Raw genomic sequence first — 7504 nt, forward strand, 5'->3', positions numbered from 1 at the left:
TTTGATATTGCGATTCGACTGCACATTCTATGACCAAAAATGTTTGCTTAGGATTCTTATAATACCTCTTAAAATTTGTCCCACGAATTAAGAATCATGCTGCATTAACATTCTACATAAAGTAGCACCAATATATCAACATGAAAAACAAATAAAGTAATTAAGTTTTGAATCGTATAACAAACCAAGAATATTAATTTGGCAAGTTTACATCCCTAACACTGTGGTATAACAGTCATAAAAAATAAATTACTTGTGTGTAATGCTTACTTATTACACTAGTGAGTAGCATTATTGAATACTGTAACATCTGTGTCTTTCCAGCTTTGTGAACCGCGGCCCAGTTAATTTCTCTTTTATGAGTTCAAAGCATAATACTATTAAGAAATATCCTTATTGTACTTGAATGTATTTATTAATGTAATTACACATCTTAAATGTAACTTTTGAAAAACATTGCCACGTGAACAGCTAATAACCAGGGCCGTCTTAAGAGCATTATGGTCCCCCGAGCCAAGTGATTTTTCTGAGGTCCTACCTGGAAAATTCTTGGAAAATTCAACTACTTTTCGTTTTTCTGAGGCCCCTCTTCTCTCGAGGCCCCCGGGACGTGAATGGATGGCACTGCTAATAACATATAACGACGAAAGATGCAGACATTGTAATGCCCGGTGGTGAAAAATACTGACTGCAAATTATATTACTATAAAATACTTTTAAATATTTATTGAATGTGAAATTGGGAAATACAGCATTACCTCGAAGTTACACGATAGGTGGGACCGACGACAACCGCGTAATTCGTTGTACCATACAAATACATATTAATATCAGTTTAATTCGAAATAAATTTTAAGAGAGAACACCTGCCTTTTTTCCTTCTTATTTTGGCACTACTTGCTGTGATACTCTTCTTTGGTATCTGAAAATTTATTTTGCCTTGTGACTACAACCCGGTCCCTAGAAAAGTCTGTGTTCTGGAATCTGTGCAAATGAACATAATCTGTAATGTGCGATTTGAATATCTTGATAACACCCTAGGCCAGCGGTTCTCTCCGCTGATCCCTAAGGGTTCCGTGTGAACTCCCAGGGGCTCCGCGGCAGCTCGAAGAAAATAAAAAAAACCAGTAAATTTGAAAAAAATAATTATTAATATTTTTGAATAAGAAAAATAAGTCAGTAACTTTGATGAATAAATAAAAAATAGGCCTACGGGGCTCCGCCATAGAAATTATATACTGGAAAGGGCTTCGTGGGTCAAAAAAGGTTGAGAACCGCTGCCCTAGGCCATAGTTTCCTAAACTTTTTGTTCCATCGCCCCCTTCAGCAGAATTTTTTTTCTCTCATAGTTATATATATATATATATATATATATATATATATAACTTAAGCCAACTCATAGGATCCTATGTTATACTCACAGCTTCTATCGCTCCCTGGACCTTTATCGCCTCCGGGGCGATATTGCGTACTTTGGGAAACACTGCCCTAGGCCATAGAGAGAAAACAGATACGCAAAACTAGATGAATGAAGAGATATCGGTGTTTCGGGGAAGGAAAATTCATCTCTGCCCTCACAGGGACACGAACCCCGATCTCTCGTTTGCCAGACGAGTGCTCTACCAACTAAGCTATGAAGACAGATAGAATCCCTCCCTCTTGGAGCTTATACATATACTGAATGGCTCCGTGCAATAGACGGTAACAACATGTTAATAGCTCACAAATGATATCAGGGTGCAAATGTCCCCGCGAGGGCAGAGATGAATTTTCCTTCCCCGAAACACCGATATCTCTTCATTCATCTAGTTTTCCGTATCTGTTGCATTAGCAGGGGAGACGTATTTCTACATACATAGAGAAAAATAAGCTGCTTGTGTGTGTTTGGAAACAAGAATAACAAATTTCACCCGTAGGGTTGAAATAAGTATAAAGTTGAATTGCCACTAATGATTGACAATAAAATTAAACTCCAGGTATGAAACATGACAGTTTGCAAAAATTAGATGCCAATAGGACAAGCCCTGCGATTCCGTTTCTAAATCGGGGCAAAATTTACATCTTCATTAGCTTTCCACAGCTAATACCGATTTGCCTATCAAAATTCGTTATAGTTTCATTGCTCATGGTATCTGATCGACAAAACTATTCTTATTTGATTATCACTTGACAATCGCTACTATCCTGCGTACATACTTTCATTCGAGAAATATGAATTTTTCACAAAAAATCGCGTAATTCTGAATTCGTGTAACTCGGGGTATCGTAAGTCGGGATATTCCTACACTGTAAATGAGGGAAAAAATGTCCGTAGTGAATAGTGCACGTGTTGCAGCCCGACATAACTAATGGCAGGGTCCGGTAAAAATATTATCATCTCTAGTAAATATACAAAAATCCATTTCATTTCAGGTAGAGTATATATATACACCTATACATATAAAATAACATGTTCTCTGACTACTTCATCATCACCGGGCCGAAACCACTGAAGCTATGAATATGAATATGAAATTTAGTCAGTAGTTTTATTTTGTAATATAGAGACTCACTAAGAAGGAATTTTTCACGATTCAACCCCCCCCCCCCCAAAGGGTTCAAAGATTATATGGAGAAATCATCGCCGAACCGAAACCGCTGACGCTATAAACATGAAATTTGGTCAGTAGTTTTGTTTTATAATGTAGAAACTCACTCAGAAGAGATTATCAAAAACTGAATCCCTAAAGAGGGGTAATGAAAGGATTCAAAATTTATATGGAGAAGCTACAAATATTTGGTCAGCAATTTTATTTTATTATGTAGCGACCCACTAAGAAAGAGTTTTTTGAAATACAACCCCAAAAGGGGTTTTCAGTGGGAATTTTTAGATTACCAAATCCTTACCCAAATCCACGCGAGCGAAATCATAAGTAAAACGTAAAAAAGTAAATCATAACCAAAGATTTACGATTATAAGTTGTCGTTAAAATTCAAATAGGATATAATTTTTTCCTCAGATTTTACCTGAACCACACCCAATTCACATGAAAAATGTAAGATATGAGATATATTATTTTTAAGGGGGTAGAGAAATATTTACTTACACAATTGTTGTCATGAGCTGAGCATGGCATGCCATTCATTGAAACTCACACGAGGATCATAGGGTCGATCGTCTTGAGGAAGGAGCTCCAAGAATAGGCGACCATCGTCTTGCCAGTGTTGAACTGCTAATCACTATTTCAGTTTAAGTGCTGCTACTGAATGACCAAGTCAACTTCCTGGGGAATGGAAAAAAAAGAAAAAAGGTGTAATTTTATTTCTCTCTCATTTCCTTCCATCCATTTTACAAAACAACACCCCCCCCCCCTTTCGGACATACAGACAGCTGTACGCGGTAACCACCTGCGGGGCAGGCTGACGTGACGAGTATAAAAACGTTGCTTCTCTTTTTTAAATTTGCCTTACCCTTATGTACTACGGAATAAAATAATATAATAATAATAAATGAAAAAAAATAAAAAACCGTCAACCAGGGAACGTTTTTAGTGTGCTGCCATTAATTCCCTTCGGGGCTTTTTCTTTTATTATTATTTCACGTAATAATATTCGGCAGACATCTTTCCGTTCCGAATGGTTTCCATCCACCAACAGGTTTAAAGGAAGTGCTTTTCGTGGGTTAGGGCTTAATCTGAGACTGATCTATGGTGCGGAACCTTTCCGTTCCGGAGAACTTGGCTGCCTTGTAAACAGACAGTTTCGCTTGTTATATTTTGTATCTGCAATTATTTTTTGGAGAAAACGAAGAACGGAAATACGTTGCACTTACTATTAGATATTTAGATTTATTGAATTCGATTGTATATTATACATGAACAAAAAAACCAATGTTTTTTGAAAATTCTACTAACAGTAGCTGACTCTAGTTTAACGTACAGTGCGATTCTTAGCTCGTGGAGCAAACTTTATGACGTAATAGACCCCGCACTAATTTTTTTTTTTAATTATATGGTTAACCATTTTATAGCTCTGGAGGATCCTAAATAATTTTTTACTGTTGCTTATCTAAAGAAACTATAAAATATGTGTAAATATCTATATAAAAATATGTGCAGACAGAGGGTGGTGACTTGGTGTTGTTAGGCAACCAGTTAGATAATATATGGTTAACCCATGCCCCCCGGGCCAAATGTGACCCTTGGAGTCATCTAATGTTTCCCGTGACCTCAAACCTAATTTTGTAAAAATGGACTAAGCGGCACATAACCAGATCGCTTAAGTGAACCGCGGCACATTTATAGATCACAAAAGTGACTTAAGGCTCTGTTCTAGATCACTTAAGTGACTCGCGGCACATTTCCATTTCACTTAAGTGACTCGCGGCACATTTCCATTTCACTTAAGTCACCCGTGGCACATTTCCATTTCACTTAAGTCACCCGTGGCACATTTACAGATCACTTAAATGACCCTGAGTTGCTGCTCTAGATCATGTAAGTGACTACTTACTCTACATTCTTACTTTACTTAATTGGCTTGCGGCTCCTTCCCAGATCACTTCAGTGACCCACAGCACATTTCCAGATCATTTAAGTGGCCCGCGATACGATTTCAAACCAACGAAATGGCCCGCACTGTTCAAAAGGTTGGGTAGCCTGGGGTTAGATTGCGAGTCCAAAGTTCGACAGTAACCAGGAGAGAGTCAAAGATGATGTTTCAGGGTGCGACGTTTTAGTGGGAGTAAAATCGTACAGTGAGCATACGTCTCGTATTTTAATTGAAGGGTTGAGAATCAAAGTGGTCTAAGTCACTGGACTGCAATTTTTCATCACAAAGCGTTCTTTCCTCTGAAAGCTCCCAAAAAATCAGTTTTCCTTGGAATGCTTTTTCGCTTATAATCAAACCTAACAGATTTTGTCACTTCAACTATATCATGCCTTTAATTAGCGAAATCATTTCTACATTTAAAATGATTAGAATTAAACTCAAGCCCAAATTTCACGATTACGATTGTTACGATTTTTAACCTCTTCGCTCCAGGGGTACACATGTGTACATTATTTTTAACGGTTTTAAATTGTTTTTATAATGATTCTTTTTTCAAGTTAAGACCTGAGGTACACGTATGTGTACCTAACTCACATTGGTCTTGTGGTCCAAATTTAACTAAATGTTTTTTATCTTTTTAAATAGGGCATTTATTTTACTTACAATAAACACAAATCAGTTAAAAAAATTTTTTTTGAATAGCCAGTTTTGGCTCAGGTGTGAAGGGGTTATATAATCGACTTTTAAAAATCGCGTTATAGCGAAATCGCATTATGTGAGATCGCGTAAAGCAAGAGAAATCAATAATTAGTTGAAACAATAATCAGTTTCCCCCATCTCATAATGCACAGTAATTAATTTCAGACACGATTTCTCTTCAGTCTTCTGATTGAATTTTTTCCCACAATTAGAGCGAAGAACGTCTCAGTTGAATGTAATATTTCCCTGAAAACAATAGAAATACTGGTCTTTGGTGAACGTAAGTGCGTGGAAGAAACGAATCAAACGGGGCAATACAGATATATTATTTTTCTTTTTATCCCCTAAATACACTTTTTTGTGTGTAGAAGGAAATGAGAGTGTAGAGCAAAATAATAATAATAGACTTGGGTTTCGGGTGCGGGGACTTCCGTAGGTTAGTCCTTTGTTGGACTTCCTTAACAGATAACGCGATTTTCGAAAGAACCTACCAATTTATGGACGACGGTTTTTTATTCTCAAAATGTCACTCCCGAACAATAGAAAATCGTAGAACTGGTGATGAGAGAAAGAGGAGAAAAAACATCTTTCTGCTTTTTCCCCCGGAAATACCCTCGCGCTTCATAAGAAAACCCTATAAGCATGGCAAAGAAACGCGAAATCTTGCGTATGGATGACCAATATAAATATTCTATTTATGTATCAGTCACAGCTAAACACTAAGCAATAATTCATAATTCACTTAAATCGGTATTCAGAAAAACAACCAATAAGCCTATTGGGTACATTCGCTCTAATGTAACCAATACGATTATTGATTGCATTTTTTAAGTTTTATAAAAGAACTTTCATAAAACTTTTATATTGTAATCCCGGATTTAGTCCAATATTCAATACAGTAATATCCCGAAGTTACGCGGTAAGTGGTACAGACGATAACCGCGTAAGGCCGGGATTACACTATAAAAGTTTTGTAAAAGCTCTTTGATAAAACTCGAAAAATTCAACCACACAATAAGATCACCGGTTGCATTTGCTCGAATGTAACCGATGCGCTTATTGGTTGAATTCTTAAAGTTTTATAAAAGATGGTTTATCAAAATTTTAAAGTGTAATCCCAGCCTACGTAGAGTTCAGTTCGGAGTACGATTTTGCATGCAAATACAAATGAATATTAATTAATTGGGAGCAAAATTTAGGGAAGAACACCTGTCTTTTCCCTCCTTAACTATGGATGTACCACCATGGTACTTTCCTATGATCATGGCCTGTTCCTCATAAGTTTGGGTCCAGGGCAAATATGAATTTTTGGGGCTCCTTAATATAATGTTCTTTAAGGCGGAGGCGTATGCAGGAGGAGGGAGGCGTGTGGACCCCGTGTTTAAAATACAAAAGGTAACAAAATTTTGGGCCCTGAGCACGTGCCCCGTTTGCCTATGTACAGGCCCTGCCTATGACCCCATAAAATTTAACTTACCGTGTGACTGCAAAATCTGGTCCTTTAAAAAAATGTGCTCCCTAAAATCTGTGCAATAGGAAGTTTTGTATTGAACGCTTTGAATGTTTTAATGACACCTTGGTCCATCGAAAGAAATAAGGCTGCTTATGTTTGGAGACATGAAGGCAACTTTCACCCGTGGGTGAGTGTTGCAACCAGGCGTGAGCATCATTCACATTAAAAAAAAATTTTAAGACTGGCAAAATATCGTTCTAATTAAAAAAAAATGAGCAGAGTGTCCTTTACCTTCGCTACACAGATATAATGCTTTACAATTTGTGAAATCTAGTTGGAATTTATTCATCTTCTGGAATCAAAAGGAAAGGGGTGTTCGTGTGTGTGTGCGCGCAAGCTCGCGCGCGTGCTTGCAAAAATTTATTTTTGCACAACATTTTGATTCTCATTCATATGCAGCAATAGGGGCCGGAACCTAGGAGCTGAGGCTATTTGAGCCCCCCCACACCTAATAATTTCTGAAAAAACAATGTAATGCACCTTCCTCCTCCTGCGTACGCGTTTGAGTCCCATGTATACGGGACCACCGGCAACTTTCAGCCCCTCCAATGTTTTCTTCACTTCGGTGCCTCTGACTTTGGCTTTCTTCACTTCGGTGCCTCTGACTTTGGCTTTCTTCACTTCGGCACCTCTGCTGCATACAGGGGGGGAGGGGGGTATACTGTGATTTCTAATTACAACTACGAAGAGTAATTTATCATCAGATCGATCCATTTATAGTGTAGAACTTATTCTTCGATTCCGGTAAGAACTTCACGAAAT

The 7504-nt window shown here is 37.6% G+C and overlaps 1 non-coding gene across 1 annotated transcript; it reads right to left on the reverse strand.

Moving 5' to 3' along the window:
* Window positions 1-1569: 1569 nt before the first annotated feature.
* Window positions 1570-1641, reverse strand: TRNAA-GGC (transfer RNA alanine (anticodon GGC)). The gene has a single exon. It is a non-coding gene; the product is annotated as a tRNA-Ala (tRNA).
* Between the last annotated feature and the right edge of the window lie 5863 nt (window positions 1642-7504).

Source organism: Pholcus phalangioides, unplaced genomic scaffold, assembly GCF_987345545.1.
Source record: "Pholcus phalangioides strain wild (caught in Gottingen) unplaced genomic scaffold, Ppha-v1.0 ptg000011l_1, whole genome shotgun sequence".
Taxonomy (NCBI): domain Eukaryota; kingdom Metazoa; phylum Arthropoda; class Arachnida; order Araneae; family Pholcidae; genus Pholcus; species Pholcus phalangioides.